Source organism: Oratosquilla oratoria, chromosome 23 (assembly GCF_046742065.1).
Source record: "Oratosquilla oratoria isolate Oo_2021 chromosome 23, ASM4674206v1, whole genome shotgun sequence".
Taxonomy (NCBI): domain Eukaryota; kingdom Metazoa; phylum Arthropoda; class Malacostraca; order Stomatopoda; family Squillidae; genus Oratosquilla; species Oratosquilla oratoria.
Genome location: NC_134799.1, coordinates 1,200,140 through 1,219,717, shown reverse-complemented (window position 1 = coordinate 1,219,717; position 19,578 = coordinate 1,200,140). Strand labels below are relative to the sequence as shown.

General features: G+C 39.3%; 1 protein-coding gene across 19 annotated transcripts in view; it reads left to right on the top strand.

Moving 5' to 3' along the window:
* The window catches only part of put (activin A receptor type 2 punt), a 163,707-nt gene that overhangs the window by 74,574 nt on the left and 69,555 nt on the right, over window positions 1-19,578 (top strand). Inside the window, exon 12 of one of the 19 annotated variants that reach the window (XM_076206417.1) lies at window positions 765-883. The exons of the other annotated variants lie outside the window; for them this stretch is intronic. The gene's annotated coding sequence lies outside the window, so the exon portion shown is untranslated. Of the gene's footprint in view, window positions 1-764; window positions 884-19,578 lie in introns of those variants that run through there. 19 annotated transcript variants of the gene reach the window in all.

Below are 19,578 nucleotides of genomic sequence, written 5' to 3'. Positions count from 1 at the left end.
AAGGGTGATTGATAGGGGATTAATGGACTAGTGGTATCAAAAGGAAGGATAAGAAGATTTTAGGACATTAATTTTTTCATGTGAGAGAGTGGGGAAGTTTCAGATAATTTATTTGGTAGAAGGGAAGTTCAGAATCGTGGAAAAGTGAAAAAGGGTTGTGAGGTAGGGAGGTGCTGAGAAACAAATTGAATTGGAAGGAAAAGGAGAAAGAATACTAGGAGAAGCTGAAAGAAGTGTGGGAGGTGGTGAGGGGATACAGGGGAAGGTGTAGAAGAAGAATGGGTGCTTTTCAAGAAGGAAGTGAGTGTGTGCAGAAATAGTATTTGGGAGGGTTGAAGTAAACAGAAGGAAGGGTTGAAATGGTGGAATGATATAAAGGTGGTGGTAGAAGAGAAGAAGCAAGTGTATGTGAATTGGTAACAAGTTCGAATTAGGGAAGCATATAAGAAGTACAAAAAAAAGAGAGAAGCAAAATGTAAGGTAAAGGTAGCATAGAGGAGAGCAGATGTGAAATGGGGGCAGGAGTTTGATAGAGAATTTTGAAAATAATAAAAAGATGTTTTGGAAGGAAATGAAGAGAATGAGGTGGGGTGAGTCAGATAGAGTGGAAAAGGTAAAGAGTTCAGATGGACGGATGTTAACCTACTCAGTATGAGTCAAATACTTGCATGCACAATAGGTTGCCTGATGTATGATGATGGATCACAATAAGTGCATTATAGAATATAAAGCTACAGCCGTTATACTTGTTATTTTTCACCCAGAATATAACCACAGAAAACACGATCAAGCCTGCTCCCAGAATATGGGGGTCACTTGGCTACAACTACAAAGTAAATGTAATCAGAACAACACAGACATCCTCATGTGCTCACTTGCGCCATATGACGTGAGTACACGAGATTGGTAGACTTTTACCAGTAAAGGGGTTACCAATCTCTCTCCACTTCATGCTTCCTATTTTATGCCTGATTTTCTTCTCTTCTTTGCTGCAGCCCTTTTCAGTTTTGATAGTCTAGGCATTTCAAACCCTTGCAAGTGCTTGTAGGCTGTAGGAAACCAAATGGAAGCAAAGAAAATGTGGTGTGCAGTAAATGTCAACACAGCCACATGGACCACGCATATGTATCTCTACTCATGTTGTGGCAGGAATTGATGCACTCTCCCGCCTCTCTCTCTCTCTCTCTCTCTCTCTCTCTCTCTCTCTCTCTCTCTCTCTCTCACACACACACACACACACACTACTTTTTTTGTATATAATGTATTTGACAGCAACTATGTGATGTTTATTTACCTAATTCTATTTATTTACCTAATTGTAGTATATGGGAAAGGAGCAATGCTCATTGGATCCTGTCTCCTATTCTCTAATTTTCTAACATACCAAGAGTCAAATTTGTGTATGGTTCCAATTTAAAGATATAGATTAAGTTGGAACTATACATGAATTTGAATCTAGGTATGTTAAAAAATTAGAGAATAGGAGATGGGTCCCAGTAAGCGATGCTCCTTTCCTGGATATTACAGTTAGGTAAATACATATAGTTGCTGTCAAATACATTATCTAAAAGGACAAAGAAAAAAAATCTGTAGTCAAAACTATAACAAGCTAGATATATGTAACCATGTGGGAGGATTGGAGGTGGAGGTAAATTGTAGATTGAGAGAACCAAGTAAATGCCTTGGAGAATTAAAAAGTATCATGAGAAACAGGCAGCTGGGAATGAATGCAAAAAAGGAGATTGTATGAAGGGGTGACTGTGCCAGTGGCATTGTGCAGGGTAGAGGCTTGGAATTTAAGAGAGGTGGAGAGGAAAAATTTATGCATGTTTGAGATTAAATGTCTGATATGTATAGTAGGGATCATTAGGTTGGATAGAGTGAAAAATGAGATAAGGAGGAGAGTGGGAGTGGAAAAGGAGATGGCAGATAGGCTGATGAAAGATCATTGGGATGGTTTGGACACATGGAAAGAATGAGTGATGAAAGATTAGTAAAAGAGGTGTGGAAGGCAGAGATGGATGGAATGAGCATGAGGGGGATGACCAAGGATGAGATGGATGGATGGGGTGAAGGGGGCAGTGAGCAATAGGGGAATGTCTGTTGAGCAAGGAAGGGAGAATGCAGAGGATAGGGGTTGGGTTGCTTATGTGTGAATGGTATTTTGATGCAGCCCGAAGAGATTTCTTCCTGCCCTCTCTTTTTCTACATGAGAGGACAGAAAGGGCGGGTCGCTGATTAACCACTTCCATACGGTGACGCCTACGTAGGCGACATGAGGAGCAAGTGGGTACTCGATGATGCCGACAACGACATCTTGATTATATTTATTGTAGTCGTACCTACTTAATTTTCATTCTCTCTAAACTGGCTTCATCAATTTTGTATGGTTATCAAAATACACGGGTGAAAGAGAATGAACGATTGAGCACTGACTTTATTTTTTATAATGCGATTATTATGATGCAACATTGCACGTCGGGCAGCTAATGCTGCCAGACGTGCGATGTGCCCCGGAGTGAAGAGGTTAAGTGAATTGTCCTTGTAGATGAACTGTCATGCTACATTGCTTCTGACCCAGGGCAGTGGATGGGATACAGAGGTGACCCATCATCCATGAGGAGCTAAGATGAGAGGGGGGGGAAAAGGGTGATGGATGGGAGAGAAATGGGTGGGAGTATGTATGTGCCTTTGACTTGGCTACCTCTCTTGTAAAGGGGAAAAAGCTCTTGATATATAAAGATCAATGTTCTTAACCTCGAGAATATGGTGACACCAACATTGGCATCATATCATAAGGCACAAGTGGGTATATGAGGATGCCAGTATCTGTGTCCTGATTACATTTATTTAGTTATAGCTAAGTGGCTTCCGTATTTTGTGAACAGGTTTGATTGTGTTTTCTGTGGTTATCAGCATTCAGGGTGAAAGAGAATGAGTAATACATTTGGAACTTTATATTTTATAACATGCATATTGTGATGCATAATCAAATCATTTTACATCAGACAACCAATGCTGCATCCAAGAGTTTTCCAACCAGTACCTTAAGGTTTGGGACTTTTAATGTGGAGTTCCAGGAAAGAATTGTAGTGGAGAGTTGATGGTGGAGACGTGTCTAGAAAGAGAGTTGATGATAGCAAATACAGTTTTTCGTAAGACAGTCAAGCATAAGTACACATGGGAGAGGGTGGTAGATAGTGTTAATGGACTATGTAGTGGTAGATAGGAGTATAATAGGATGAGTTAATGATGTACATGTTCAAAGGGGAGAGAATGGGGGAATATCAGATAATTTTTTGGTGGAAGGTAAGTTGAGAGTAGAGGATAGATGGAGAATGAGGGAAAGAACAAAAGGTAGGGAGGTGCTTAGACTGAACTTTTTAAATGAAAATGAAAAGGAGAAGGAGTACAAGAAGAAGCTAAGAGATGAGTAGGAGGGAGTGAAGGATAGAGTAGAGCTAGGAGTGGAGGAGGAATGGGGATGGTTCAAGGAGGGAGTCACAAAGTGTGCAAAGATGGTGTGTGGAACAAAAAGGATGGGAGGAAATAGAAGGAAGGGTAGTGAATGGTGGGATGAGGAAGCAAAGAAGGTTGTAAAAGAAAAGCGAGCTTTCACAAACTGGTTACAAAAAAGGACGAGGGAGTCACATGAGAGGTACAAAGAAAAGAGAAGAGAAGTAAAGCACAAGGTAAAGGAGGTAAAGAGGAGAGCAGATGTGAAGTGGGGTAAGAGTATGACAGAAAATTTTGAAAGTAATAAAAAGATGTTTTGGAAAGAAATTGAGAGGAAGACGAGGCGAATCAAGTAGAGAAGAAAAGGTGAAAGGTGCAGATGGAGAGATGATAATGGAAGAGAAGGTAGTAAGAGGAAGATTAGCAGAGTATTTTAGGGAGTTGCTAAATGTGAAGGAGGATATGGAGGGAAAGGTAGTTGCAATGGGAAGTGCTCAGAAAATGACCATGATGAGTGAGGAAAATGGAGGAGAAATAAGGAAGGATGAAGTGAAGGCAGTTATTAAGATGATGAAAGCAGGTAAGGCACCTGGTCTGGATGGATACCATGCAGAATGTCTTTAAGAAAAGGAGGTACAGTGAAATGCAGAATGTCTTTAAGAAATGGAGGTACAGTGATGGTGGACTGGCTGGTGAGGTTATTTAATGTTTGCTGGAGAGAGGGTAGAGTGCCGGAGGACTGGAGGAGTGCCTGCATAGTTCCACTGTACAAGGGAAAAGGGGACAAGTGTGAATATAGTAGTTTCAGAGGGATTAGCTTGTTGAGTGTTGTTGGGAAGGCTTATGGGAGGATCTTTAACTAGACTCATCACATTAATTCTTATCCTGGTAAGAAAGAACATCCCTATAGCTACTGAAGAAGGGTCTTGAACCCAAAATCATGATCTAGCTAATATGACTACATACAGTCAAGTCATAAATTTCCTTTCTAAGGAACACAAATCCATAATAAGGAATATGAAAATACCTTTAAGAAAATAATTAATGCACAACTAGCCATCACTTTTAATGATACATGCATTAGAGAAAAACTGCCCAAATACACTGACAATATATATATATATATATACAGACGCTCCTCTACTTACGTTCATTCGTTTTACATTTTTTCGATTTTACGTTTGAACTGACTGTAAAAAAAAATTGTATTTTTTTTTTTTTTTTTTTTTGTGAATTTTTTAGTTTACGCGCTCTCCATAGTTCAAACGATACTTACACATGACGCTGTGTCCATTGTTTACATTGCACAAACGACAGACTGAAAGTTCCTTGCCTCCTCCTCCACCATCTCAATGTATGTTGCTTGAATTTAAATTATTTGAAATTAATGTTATTATTTTACAATGTTATGTGTATAATTAATGATTTAGGGGTGTTTTATAAGATACGGTAATAGAATTTACGGATGTATAGTACAGTAACAACTTACGTTCATTTTCAACTTACGTTCGGCCGTTCGGAACGTAACTAAAACGTAAGTTGAGGAGCGTCTGTATAAATATATGTGTATATATATATGCGTTCATTTTCAACTTACGTTCGGCCGTTCGGAACGTAACTAAAACGTAAGTTGAGGAGCGTCTGTATAAATATATGTGTATATATGTATATATATGTGTATATATATGTGTAAATATATGTGTATATATATATGTGTGTGTGTATATATATATATATATAATATATATATATATATATATATATATTATATATATATTCATATGTCTGTATTTACCTAGTTGTATTTTACGGGAAGGGGAGCTATGCTCGTGGTGTCCCGCCTCCATATCTCGTTTTATCTAGACTGTTTTTAAATTCGTATATTGTTTTTGCATACACCACATTCTCATCTAACCTGTTCCAAATGCCTATTATCCTGTGGGGAAAGCTGTTCTTTTTCAGGTCTCTTCTATAATTGTCTTTCTTGATTTTCTTTCCATGTCCTCTTGTATCTCTACTATCCCATTTTATTAGATCTCTATCACTAATCACCATGCCTTGCATGATTTTATAAATAGTTATCAAGTTTCCTCTCTTCTTTGCTCCAATGTCTGTAGTTCAAGTTTTGCCAGTCTCTCCTCATATGATAGTTATGAGAATGTTGTTGCCAATTTCATAATTGCTCTTTGTATTCTTTCAAGTTTTGTTATACATTTTTTTGTATTTGGTGACCTCGTCATCGCTGCATACTCCAATCTTGGTCTTATCAAAGTGACTAGTATTTTCTTCACAATTTCTTTGTCCAGGTATGTAAATGCCACTTTGATCTTATTAAATTGTAAGTTTCACAAAAGATTTTGTTTATATGTTTCTCAGGGGACATATTATTCATAATAATGACTCCTAGGTCCTTCTCATTTTCCACTTTTTTAATTTCTTCCTCGCCCAATGTATATGATCCTGCTATTCTTTTTTTTTTGCTTCTTCCAAATTCCATTATACTACACTTTTTAATGTTAAATTTCATCTCCCACTTCATACTCCATTCCCATACTTTATTGAGATTGCTTTGCAGTGATTAACAATCTTCTTCGGTGTTCACTTTTTTCAACATTTTTGCATCGTCTGCGAAGAAGCTCATATAACTTCCAATTCCTTCATCCATATCATTAATATATATAGCAAACATTATTGGGGCCAAAACTGTTCCTTGTGGAACTCCACTAATCACCTCATCCCAATTGGAATGTTTGTCTCGTATTACCACTCTCATTTTTCTTTCATGCAAGAAGTCTTCCATCCACTTAACCACTTCACTCCGGGCCAAAATCTCGCGGGCAGCATCAGCTGCCAGACGTACGATGTTGCGTCATAATACTCGCATCATAAAAAATAGTCACCGCTTATATCGATCATTCTTTCACCTGTGAATTTTGATAACCATAGAAAATGTGATGAAGCCAGTTTAGAGAGTATGTCAGTTACGCAGGGACAACTACAATAAATATAATCAAGACGCCGATATGGCAGCCTCTCGTATCCACTTGCTCCCCATGCCGCCTACGTAGGTGGCACCGTATGGAAGGGGTTAAGTAGTTTGCCCTGTATTCCTCCTACAGTTTCTAATTTCCTTATCAATTTCTTATGTGGCACCTTATCAAAAGCTTTTTTCAGGTCTAGAAAGGCACAATCAGCCCATCCATCTCTTTCCAGAATATCTATTAGTCTTGAATAGAAATGCATCAGGTTTGTGACACATGATCTTCCTTGTCTAAATCCAAACTGCCTCAGATTTAGTACATTGTTTTTTCCAAATACTTTACCCATCTGATTTTGATCATTCTTTCACAATTTTTTGCTACTGTACTTGTAAGGGAGACTGGTCATTAGGTAGCAGGGTCTTCTTTGTTTCCCCCCTTATATATTGGTACTATATTTGCTCTTTTCCAATCTTCTGGAATTTTTCCTTCCTTCCATGAACTGCTTATTAACCCCATCCATACGGTGCCGCACACGTAGGCGTCATGAGGAGCAAGTGGATTCGCGACGCTGCCATATCGGCGTCTTGATTATATTTATTGTAGTCGCCCCTGTGTTTTTACATTCTCCCTAATCTGCTCTAAATCCCATTCTCTGTTGTTTTCAAAATTCACGGGTGAAAGAGAGAATGATCGATATAAGCCGTGACTATATTTTATGATGCGAGTATTATTACGACACGTTGTACGGCTGGCATTGGCTGCTGCCCACGAGATTTAAGTCCCATAGTGAAGTGGTTAAACTATGTATTTTGTCTGTTAATTTGTCCCTGCATTCTCTCAAGTTCCAGTTTGCCATTTCATCTGGACCATGCAATTTTCTGACATTGAGATTACTCAAATGATTCATTATTTAATTCTTTGTTACCCCCACTCATCATCTCTCAGTTGTATGTTCTCCCTCGTAAACACTGATTTAAAATGCTTGTTCATAATTTCTGACATTTCTATTTCCTCTGTGTATTCTATTCCTCCTTGTAGTTTCACTGATTCTTTTTTGTTTTTCAGTTTGTTGTTTACAAATCTTTAAAATAGTTTTGGTTGATCTTTACATTTTTCTATGACATCCTTTTTGCATTTTCTCTTTTTTCTCTACATACATACATACATATACCAAGGCTTTTTCCCCCTTACCAGGGGGGTAGCCAAAAAGGACAAGGCACAAAAACATTCCCACCCATTTCATCCCCAAAAACACTCCACACCCCTCCACCCTCCCATCTTAGCACCTCCTAGATGACGGGTCATCCCTGCACCCTGTCCACTGCCCTGGGTCTGAAGCAGTGTCGCAGGACACAGCACATCCACAGCAAGGCCGCTTCATTAAATCTGCGACCCCCCCTCTCCGTCCCCCCATATAAAGGAGAGGACGGGGAGAAATCCCTTCGGGCTGCGTCAAAATTTTTGCTCACACACACTACCTCACCCCCATTCCCCCGTCCAATCCACCTCGTGCATCACAACATTTTCCATATACAACCATTCTCCACTCACCCCTGTCTTCTGTCCTCTCCCGTCCTTCCTCAACCGACATTCCCCTCTTCCCCAAAGCCCCCTTCACCCCATCCATCCATCTCATCCTAGGATGTCCCCTCATGTTCACTCCCTCCACATCTGCCTTCCATACCTCCTTTACTAGTCTTTCTTCACTCATTCTTTCCATGTGTCCAAACCATCCTAATATTCTTTCATCCACCCTATCTCCCAACTCCCTTTCCACCCCTGTTATCCTCCTCACTTCCTCATTTCTCACTCTATCTAGCCTAGTAACCCCCATCATACTTCTCAGACACTTCATCTCAAACACATTCAAGTTCCTTCTCTCTTCCTCTCTCATGTTCCATGTTTCTGCTCCATACAGTGCTGTTGGCACAATCACTCCTTCATACAGTCTCCTCTTAGCATCCATTCCCAGATTACTATTCCTCATTACACTTTTTAAACCACCAAGGCATTTCCTCGCTTCTCTCAATCTACGTTCTACCTCCACATTCACTCCACCCTTTCCTGCCACATTTGCACCCAAATATCTAAAACTATCCACTTCCTCCAGTTGCTCTTCCTTAATGCTCACTTCCAGTCTACTGCCACTTTCACCCCTTGTACATCTCATCACCTTTTACCCACATTTATCTTCAGCTTTCTTCTATCACACACTCTCCCAAACTCTGGCACCAGCTTCCTTAATCCCTCCTCTGATCCTGCCACAAGCGCAGTGTCGTCCGCAAACAACAGCTGGCTCACCTCCCACTTTTCTCCATTTTCCTTAACCATCTCCAATCCCTGACCCACTACCCTTGCATTCACCTCTCGCGCCACCCCATCCATGTATAAGTTGAACAGTCAGGGTGACATAACGTATCCCTGACGAAGTCCCACCTTTACCTCAAACCACTCACTCTCTCCATTTCTAATCCTGACACAAGCTCTACTACTCTCATAAAAACTCTTGACAGCTCCGAGAAGCTTTCCTCCTATCCCGTATATCCGCATAACCTCCCACAGTGTCTTTCTGTCTACCCTGTCGTAAGCCTTTTCCAGATCCATAAAGGCCCAGAAAACATCCTTCCCCTTACCTATAGCTTTCTCACATATCTGTCTTACCACAAAAATCTGATCTACACAACCTCTACCTGTCCTAAACCCACACTGTTCATCACCAATTACTCCCTCTGTTCCTCTCCAAATCCTCTCAATCAAGATCCTCCCATAAGCCTTCCCAACTACACTTAACAAGCTAATCCCTCTGAAACTACTACATTCACACTTGTCCCCCTTTCCCTTGTAAAGTGGAACTATACAGGGTCTAACAGATAAATCCGTACAACTTCTTATCACATGTTTTAAGATCAATATCTCGGGTTATAATAAACAGAGTTATGAAATTTTCAGTATATTTAGAAAAGGCAATAAGAACAATGATTTCATTCAATGTAACCACCTTTAGCTGTTATGACGCTTTCAACGCGTTTACGAAACTTGGATACAGCGTTGATGATCTCAGACTTTGATAATGAACCCACAGCCTTCTTGATGTCTGTCTTCAGGGTTGTTATACTTCTGTGTGGCTTGTCACATGCCTTGGCCTCAATTTGCGCCCAAAAATAATAATCTAAAGGGTTTAGGTCTGGCGAATTTGAGGGCCACAACTCTTTGTTCCAGAACTGCACATTTGACCCTTCGAGAAGGTTGGTGGTCCTCTTCGCTGTGTGGGCTGGAGCCGAGTCTTGTTGGAAGACAAACTGGTTGCCACTAGCCTTATCTTTCATCGAGGGTATTATTTTGACAACGGCATTGACTTTCTCCTTGTTGTTGAAGAAGTGAGTGAAGACGTCCCCCTTAGTTGACACCACACAGAGCACCATGACACTTGCTGGTTTCTTCGTCGTTGTCTTGTGTTGAACCTCTGAGGATGAGGAGGCTATCCAGCGATCATTCCGCTTATTGAAAGTCGCATCAACCGTGAAAATCTTCTCGTCGGAAAAAAACTTGATGACTGAGCCATTCGACTTCATCCAGTTCAACAGCTTTTGGCACCTGGTCAAGCGGATTTCTTTCATTTTTCGTGTCAAAAGATGTCTTTTTCCTTGTGAGAATGAGGTTAATCCCAATTTCTTTAATGCTCTGTGAATTGTCATTGTGCTGACACCTCTCTTCTTTGCCAATGTCGATAATGGTAAGGCTGGATTTGCATTGACACTTCTCTTAAGACCAGCTAAAAAGCGAGGTGTTAGAATTCTGCCCCTTCTGGGCTTGTGAGCAGCTCGTTGGTCTTCGACGGTCTCATCAAAACGTTTACAAACGTCGTAAACAGTTTGTCTGGAGTATATTAGCATCCTTATTATGGCGCTAGGAGTGTGACCCGCGCGACGAAGTTCGCATATGGCTGAACGTTTGGCTTGTTCCAATGCTTAATGTTTATTGCACCGGTGCTAGTATACAACTGGCTAAATTATTAGACAAATGGAAGTATCTGGAAACAATCAGAATTGCCATATGTTACTTTTTAAGTGCTTAAAACCTCTTCAAAGTTTGTACGGATTTATCTGTTAGACCCTGTACACGCACTCCTCCAGTCCTCTGGCACTCTACCTTCTCTCCAGCAAACATTAAATAACCTCACCAACCAGTCCACCATCACTATACCTCCTTTTTTAAGACATTCTGCATGGCATCCATCCAGACCAGGTGCCTTACCTGCTTTCATCATCTTAACTGCTGCCTTCACTTCATCCTTCCTTATTTCTCCTCCATTTTCCTCACTCATCACTCTCATTTTCTTAGCCTTTCCCACTGCAGCTATCTTTCCCTCCCTATCCTCCTTCACATTAAGCAACTCCCTAAAATATTCTGCCCATCTTCCCCTTACTACCTTCTCCTCCATTATCATCTCTCCATCTGCACCTTTTACCTTTTCTTCTCTACTTGATTTGCCTCCTCTTCCTCTCTTAATTTCTTTCCAAAGCATCTTTTTATTACTTTCAAAATTTTCTGTCATACTCTTACCCCATTTTACATCTGTTCTCCTGTTTGCCTCCTTTACCTTTTTCTTTACCTCTCTTTTCTTTTCCCTGTACGTCTCATATGACTCCCTCGTCCTACTTTGTAACCAATCTGTGAAAGCTCGCTTCTTCTCTTCTACAACTTTCTTCATTTCCTCATCCCACCATTCACTACCCTTCTATTTCCTCCTGACCTTCTTGTTCCACACACCATCCTTGCAAACTTTGTGCCTCCCTCCTTGAACCATCCCCATTCCTCCTCCACACCTACCTCCACTCTATCCTTCACTCCCTCCCACACATTTCATTCTAACCCTCAAGCATATAACTAAAGAATTATAATTTAACAAGTTTTTATATTTTCAATGTGTTGTTTGTTCCTGCTTTTCATCCACTTAGACTTGCTTCAAACAGAAAACTTTCTATTAAGATATGAAAAAAAAGTGTTATAAAGCATTCTGTACACTGGATAGACTTTTATTTGTAAAATAACTTTATGGACTTAAATTTCTGTGTATATTCAAGTATAGTGCCAGTCTTTATGATTATTATTTTTTTTTTAATCTGGTAGACCTACATTGACTAACATATACTTAGAGGTAAAGTTCTTTGGCCCCCACTTTTTTCTTATTATTTTGTTTTATTTTATTTAATTATTTTTTCCTTCGCTGTGGGTATATGAAGAGGAGAATCTCTAACACTATATATACTTAAATCTACCAATACTTTATACAAACGAATTCATTATTATTATTTTTTTCACGGTCAGTTTCGTGTCTTACTTCAGACATGTTTACATGGTTGCAAGAAATCTCCCCACTCCAGATGTAAAGCATATCAAAACTCTTAACTGTACAGATGATCGAACATTAAAAGCTCAGAACAGTAACTACAAAAAAAGAATGAATGAAATGGTAGTACACCCAAACATATCCGACAAATTAGAAGAGTGGCTGAGACAAAACAGAGCAGCAGCAGCTACTCATAAATCCTCCGAGACATTGTTCACCTCGGACAACCTTGAATCAATGAAATGTCCAAACAGTCAAATCAGATGGCAAACATCTTCATCAGACAATCATCAGTCAGTCTGCCCCAGGTTTCTCTCACAGAGGTCATATGGCTTGAAGGTAATTGGCAACAGCCATAAGATTGGTCTGTTATTCACACAGGGAAGAAACTTTGTGTTGTCTGGATATAGTCCCCCCCCTTTTTTTTGTTTTTTTTGTCAGGCCTGTTCTGAATGAATATTGTCTTGCTGTTGAATGGTGACCTGAACACCATTATGCTACTATGATTCTTGCTTCTCATGGGAGGGATTTTTCAGCGGGGTTAATATCTGAGTGGTTTGATGGAATTGGGTATTTGGTTTGTCTTGGAGTTTAGAGATTTTTGTGTGAAAGTATTTTGTGTGTACAGTAAAGATGAAAAGAATTGACACTAATGCAGTTGTGACAAAACTTTAGGTGGAAATCGAACCATTCATATCTGAATATGCCCATAGCTCTTGTGCGAAATTGAGGCTTTTAGTAGTGTCAGGCATCTCTAGTAATGCCACACACTGTTTGGCTAACTCACCCACCATCCACACTTGCCATAGGTGTCCATCACCAGAGCAAGGGGAGTGATGTGTGGTCCATTTTGTGGAGAGTTTTTGTTATTTTTGTGCTCTTGTTGTCCACTGGAGATTGTTTACAGGACAAACAAGCCCCAAGACATTGGCCAAGTGGTTGCTCTGTAAAAGGCAAAGCACCCAGTTATGGAAATCATGCAGGTAACTGGGCTAGGCTGGAGAACCATCTATCACATCATCAAAAGATTTCATGAGGGAGGTGAGCACTTTCTTCCCATACCCAAGCCAAAGTCAGGACAGCCATGATATATATTCCCAAGGATCAGGGCTGTCATCAGTAGGCAAGTAAATGCCAGCCCTTGCTTACAGCACTAACAATGGTCCTGGTTGTTGGGGATATATTTCGTGGCCTTCTTCACTTTGGCTTGGGTACAGGAAGAAATTGCTTGCCTCCTTCACAAAATCTTTCAATGCTGTGAGTTTTAAGTGAGGTGAGAAGTAGGAGTTATAGAAGGAAGACTTGAGGGGTTGATGTAGTTGTGATTATCATATTTGTGATAGTGGAGGTTGATTTCTTTATTGGTGTATGGATTCTGATTATTTCTGTAATGAAGTCTGTGTGTGTTTTTTGGTATCTTGTTTTGTTGGAGAAGATATATTTGTGCATCTCTGTTGTGAGTTTGCCTTTTATTCTTGTGTTGTCTTCTCTTATTGTGTAATCAGTGAGATTATTGTTATTTGTGGTGTCAGTTTTGTTTCTTGTTTAAGCATTTTATGTAATGTTCATGTAGGAAGTGGAGCAGTTCTGAGTGTTTGTTAGTGAGTCCATTCATTTATATCTGTACCATATTAAGGGTGTGTTTATGAGTTTTTCACCATAGTCTTGGATCACATGTTGGACTCATGATAGACAGCTGTTACCCACCTGAATGAGAGCTCAGAGCTCACACATGGCCCATTTTATGGGTAATGCTGTGACTTACACAGACACCCAACTCCTTGTCCACCAGAGTTGAAGTGCCACCTCACAGTGCCGCAATGCTGAAATTTTCAGCCCTGGGGAGGACTGGAACTTATATCACTGAACTAGCTGTCAAGAGCAGTACCACTGCACTGCAGTGTTATAATGTGTTGGTTACAACTTCAGTTCTTGTATTGGTTTGTGTTTTTAAATGTCATACATGTTAAGTGGAACCAATAATGGTATGCATTGCATTTAATGGATGTGTGTGCTTGTGGGGCAAATGGAAGGACCTATGTTGGTGTCTATCTCACTGGCTAGTATGAAGAGAAATAGGAGGGCAGGCGCCAGTGGAGAGACCTTATGTGAAAAAACAGGAATATAGGAAAGGGAGAGAGTTGGGAGAGTGTAAAGCGTCTCTGGCCCTGTACCAGTCTTTCAGGGCTGCACCTCCTTAACTACTTCCATATGGTGACGCGTACGTAGGCGTCATGAGGTGCAAGTGGGTATGCGATGATGCCGACGTCGGCGTCTTGATTATATTTATTGTAGTCGTACCTATGTAACCTCCATTCTCTCTAAACCGGCTTCATCATATTTTCTATGGTTATCAAAATTCACGGGTGAAAGAGAACGAATGATTGAGCACTGACTTTATTCTTTATAATGCAATTATGATGATGCAACATCACATGTCGGGCAGCTAATGCTGCCAGATGTGCGATGTGCCCCGGAGTGAAGAGGTTAAAGAAGTGGAAATTGTTATATCCATATGACATCTTCAGCTGGTCTCAGGTTTCTGCCCTCCTTGTTGGGAGGGATGTCTTCTTCTCCTTGCCATCTCATAGCTTGGTGAACACTCATAAACAGAACTTAAATTATTAAGTGACAGTAATTGAGATGATATCCCTGTTAATGTATGGATGACTGGTCCTGAAAACTGTCATTCTGGACAACTCATTCTTGAATTTGAATGCCTGGTCCTCACAGAAAAATATGGATTTATGACTTACACAACTTGTAAGTTTTTTTTTCTGATATGATTTGGTTTTCATAGGTTGAATATATATATATATATATATATATATACAGGCACACCTCGACTTATGTCGTTTTCGAAGATACGTCGGTTTTCAAAAATAATATGGAAAAAAAATTCAAGTTGTCGTTTTACTTGACTTTACGTCGGTCAGCCAATAATGGAATCGCATAAACACCAAAAAATGTTTCAAGCATTTCAAGCAATTCATGTTACAATAAATAAGAATAAAAGCATGTAAAATTATATAAAGATTCAGTAACTGCTAAAATATATACCATAAAGTAGTATGGCCTAGTCCACTAGAACATGAAATCGCAACGGTACTTCCAATACGTATTTACCGTAAGCGGCGTCTCGACTCCCGCAATTCCTTTGGATTATTATCGGTTTACTGAAGTTTTGTAAATTTTCTCATTAACATTCACTTGTAACTGTAATATTTGCCCCCATGCCTCCTAAGAAAAGTTCTAGTGAAAGTGCTAATAAGCGTCATGCTATTTCGCTGGAGGAGAAAATGGCGATGATAAAACATCATTGTAATGGTGAAAAAGTTGTATCGATTGCACGATGTTTTGGAGTAAGTCCGACAACTGTATCAACGATTGTGCATAATTAAGACAAGATTTTAACACGTGTCACATCTGAAGCCCCATTGATGAAGAACACGATCATCAACAAGAAAAGAGGTAAGATATTTGAAGAAATGGAAAATCTTCTTTCGATTTGGGTTGATAGGAGGAATCGTCAGAATGCGAATCTTAGTCAAGAGCTCATTCAGGAAAAAGCGTTGTCTTTGTTTGAGGACCTAAAGGAAAAATATCCAGATGAGAAAGATGTAGATTTCAAAGCAAGTCCTGGATGGTTTATGAGATATAAAAACAGGAGAAATTATCACTTCCTTAAAAGACAAGGTGAAATCGCATCAGCTGATGAACAAGCAGCAGCGGAATTTCCTGCTACACTGAAGAAAATCATCTAAGAAAACGGGTTTCTTCCTGAGCAAATTTTGAACGTAGACGAAACAGGATTATATTGGAAGAAATTACCAGATCGTTCATTTGTTTCCAAGGAAGAGAAAACGATTCCAGGTTACAAGGTCTCAAAAGAACGTGTGACCATAATGTTGGGAGGTAACTGTGCAGGAGATTTTAAATTAAAGCCTCTGTTTGTTTATCATGCACACAACCCCCGTGCCCTGAAGAATATATCCAAAGCATCTCTCCCTGTTATATGGATGGCTAACTCAAAAGCTTGGGTCACTGTTGTTATTTTCGAAGATTGGTTTTTCAATAATTTTGTCCCAGCAGCAGAGAAGTATTGTAAGGAGAAGGGGATTCCTTTTAAGGTTTTACTTATCTTAGATAATGCTCCTGGCCACCCACAAAACATCGCAGATTTTCACCCCAACATTACCGTCATATACCTCCCCCCAAACACTACGTCTATTCTCCAGCCAATGGATCAGGGGATAATTGCTATCTTCAAACGTTATTATATGAAGCGTACGCTACGGCAAGCAATAGCTGCAATTGAAATGGATGAGTCTATCACACTTCGCGACTTTTGGAAGGGATATGACATCTACAAAGCTTTACAGAATGTAGCAGCAGCATGGAATGATGTTCAGAGCACTGCTATGAATGGTGTATGGAAAAAGCTATGCCCGCAATTTGTGCATGAGTTTAAGGGCTTCGATACTGTTGTTGTCAACAAAGATTTGATTACAATGAGCAAAGAGCTGGATATGAATTTGGAGGAAGAGGATTTCACAGATTTATTTGAAAAAGACAAGGAGTTACTGACGAACAAGGATTTGATGGAACTTCAGGAGCAACAAAAGAAAGAAGAAGAAGAGGATGATGAATCTGAGCCACGCCACTTCACCATTAAGAAAATGGAGGAAGCATTTGCACACATCGAAAAAGGTCTTGCTATGTTTGAGGATATGGATCCAAATGCTCAACGCTTTTCCAAGATAATGGGGGCTTGTTATGAAGCTTTTGCTCCTTATAATCTAATCCTTGAAGAAAAGAACAAGAAGACGGTTCAAGGCACTCTTGACCAGTTTTTACGCGTCGAACGACGAGAATCAGCTGATGTCGATGTCGACAATCCCCAGCCATCTACGTCTACAACGTAAACATCAACATATTGTATCTACTGTTTTGGTAAACTGAAAATACATTAAAGTTTTTCACTTATTACAATATGATTATATGTAAGCTTGAAATAGTTTTTATTTCTTTGTTTTTTGTTTTGTTTTACCGTATGTTATTGACAATGCATTCATAGAGTACAGCACCGCGAAATAGCAACGCACAAACATCGACATAATGTATGTACTGCATTGGTAAATTAAAAATACTTTATTCAATTTTTCACTTATTACAAAATTATTGTAAGCTTAAACTAGTTTTTATTTATTTGTTTTTTGTTTTGTTTCACCGTATGTAATTGACAATGCATTCATAAAGAACAGCAAATTGTACGTATTGATGAATAAGTACAGGTACTTTTTTATACTTTATTACAAAATTATAAATAAATGTTCTGTTTGAAAACTTAAAATATTTTTATTAACCTTGTTTAATAAAAAATACAATCATAAGTCAAATAAAGTACTGAAAAATGGCTATCGGCACTTAAGCCTAGGCTACACCAGGCCTACCTAGCCTACTTGTTTTTCGACTTACGTCGTGTCTCCTGGAACCAATTAAAGACGTAAGGTGAGGTGTACCTGTATATTACAAGAATACCATGATAAAGGATTGCTGAAATACTACACAATTGCATATCACAGATGTAAGCAAAGAGCACATCTGAAATGGAGCACATGGTATATCACTAGTCATTAGTTTCTATTATATTATTATTATTTCATGTTATTTTAAGTTGTATTATATGTCATTATTTCATATCATCATCCAAGATTGCATTTAATCCCTACTTACCTGAAGGTAAACAAAAATTGGAAATAAAAAAAATAGAAATGTAGTACAGGTACTCCTCGTTTAACGACGACAATTGGGACCAGCACGCCGTCGTTAACCGAATTGGTCGTTAAGTGAAAGTGTATACATATACGTACATGTACTGTATGTACAATGTCCAGCAATACATGTATCTTTATTTTCGTGTATTTTCCCTCTTTTATACAGCACATTAAAGCTTTATTTATTTACGGTGGTTAGGTTCCTAAAATTACCGTATATGACCAAATCCGCGTATACTGACATTCCATATTGAATACCGGGGTATTTTTTTAGTTTCGACCATGGGCGCAATATAGCAATAGAAAATTAATTATTAATTTTGTAAATTAAAATGTATCAACGTAATATGTAATTTTGTGGGCGGAAATGAAAGTAAGAAATACCTTGCTACAAGAAAATATGCTAATGAACGAAGTCGGTAGCATAGGCTCGGGACGCCATCTTGTCATCTGCCAACGTCTCTCACGACGACGACAACGAGGACGAGCTGGATGACGTTTAATTTGCAGGTAATGATTTATTAAACACAGGTTAGGTTAGTTTAGTTTAGGTTAGATGAATTAATTTATCATCCTTTCATTTCTTCGACATCGGCATCTATCATAACAAACATGGTGTACCATTCGTCCGACATGACTTCGTTACTTACTAAATCTGTTTTAGCATTTTTTTTTTCATTTCCGCTCACAAAATTGCATATTACGTTGATACATTATAATTTACAAAATTAATAATTAATTTTCTATTGTTATATTGCGCCCATGGTCGAAACTAAAAATTTACCACTACCGGTATACACTGTACCCCAGGTAGTTTTTGCAGCTTGCAGGATGGTAATGTAGACCTAAGCTTCAGAACACTTTACCTCACAGCTAATATCCACTGTACAAGTTCATTTATAACATCATACAAATTTGCCTCAGCCAATTTAATTATCGTACACGACGTCGTAACTTCGGGAGATTTACGTTAAACGTCATAAAGCCCGTTGTTACTCTGAGTTGTCGTTAACCGAGTAGGTCGTTAAACGAGGAGTACCTGTATTTGAAATCAAAACATACAAATTCACAAAAATAACTAGTATTACCGTATTTTTCGGACCATAAGGCACGGGCAAAATCCTTAACCCCTTCACTCCGGGCTGCCAGACGTGTGATGTTGTGTCATACTCGCATTATAAAAAATAAAGTTACCACTGTATTGCTCGTTCTCTTTCACCCGTGAATTTTGATAACCATAGAAAATATGATGAAGCCAGTTTACAGAGTAGAGCTTGTGTTGGATTAGAAATGGAAAGAGTGAGTGGTTTGAGGTAAAGGTGGGACTTAGTCAGGGATGTGTTATTTCACCCTGGCTGTTCAATCTATATATGGATGGGGTGGTGTGAGAGGTAAATGCAAGGGCAGTGGGTTAGGGGTTGGAGATGGTTAAAGAAAATGGAGAAAAGTGGGAAACAAGCCAGTAGTTGTTTGCTGACAACACTGCTTGTAGCAGGATGAGAGGAGGGATTGAGGAAGTTAGTGACAGAGTTTGAGAAGGTGTGTGAAAGAAGGAAGTTGAAGATGAATGTGGGCAAAAGTAAGGTGATGAGATGTGCAAGGGGTGAAAGTGTTAGCAAACTGGAAGTGAGTATTAAGGGAGGGAGACTGGAGGAAGTGGATAGTTTTAGATACTTGGGTGTGAATATGGCAGGAAAGGGAGTGGGGGTGGAGGTAGAATATAGATAGAAGCAAATAAATGCCTTGGATTAAAAAATGTAATGAGAAATAGACATCTGGGAATGGATGCTAAGAGGAGATTGTATGAAGGAGTGATTGTGCCAACAGCACTGTTTGGGGCAGAAACATGGAACATAAGAGAGGAAGAGAGGAGTTTGGATGTGTTTGAGATGAAATGCCTGAGAAGTATGATAGGGGTTACTAGGCTAGATAGAATGAGAAATGAGGTGAGGAGGAGAACAAGGGTGGAAAGGGAGTTGGGAGATAGGGTTGATGAAAGAGTATTAGGATGGTT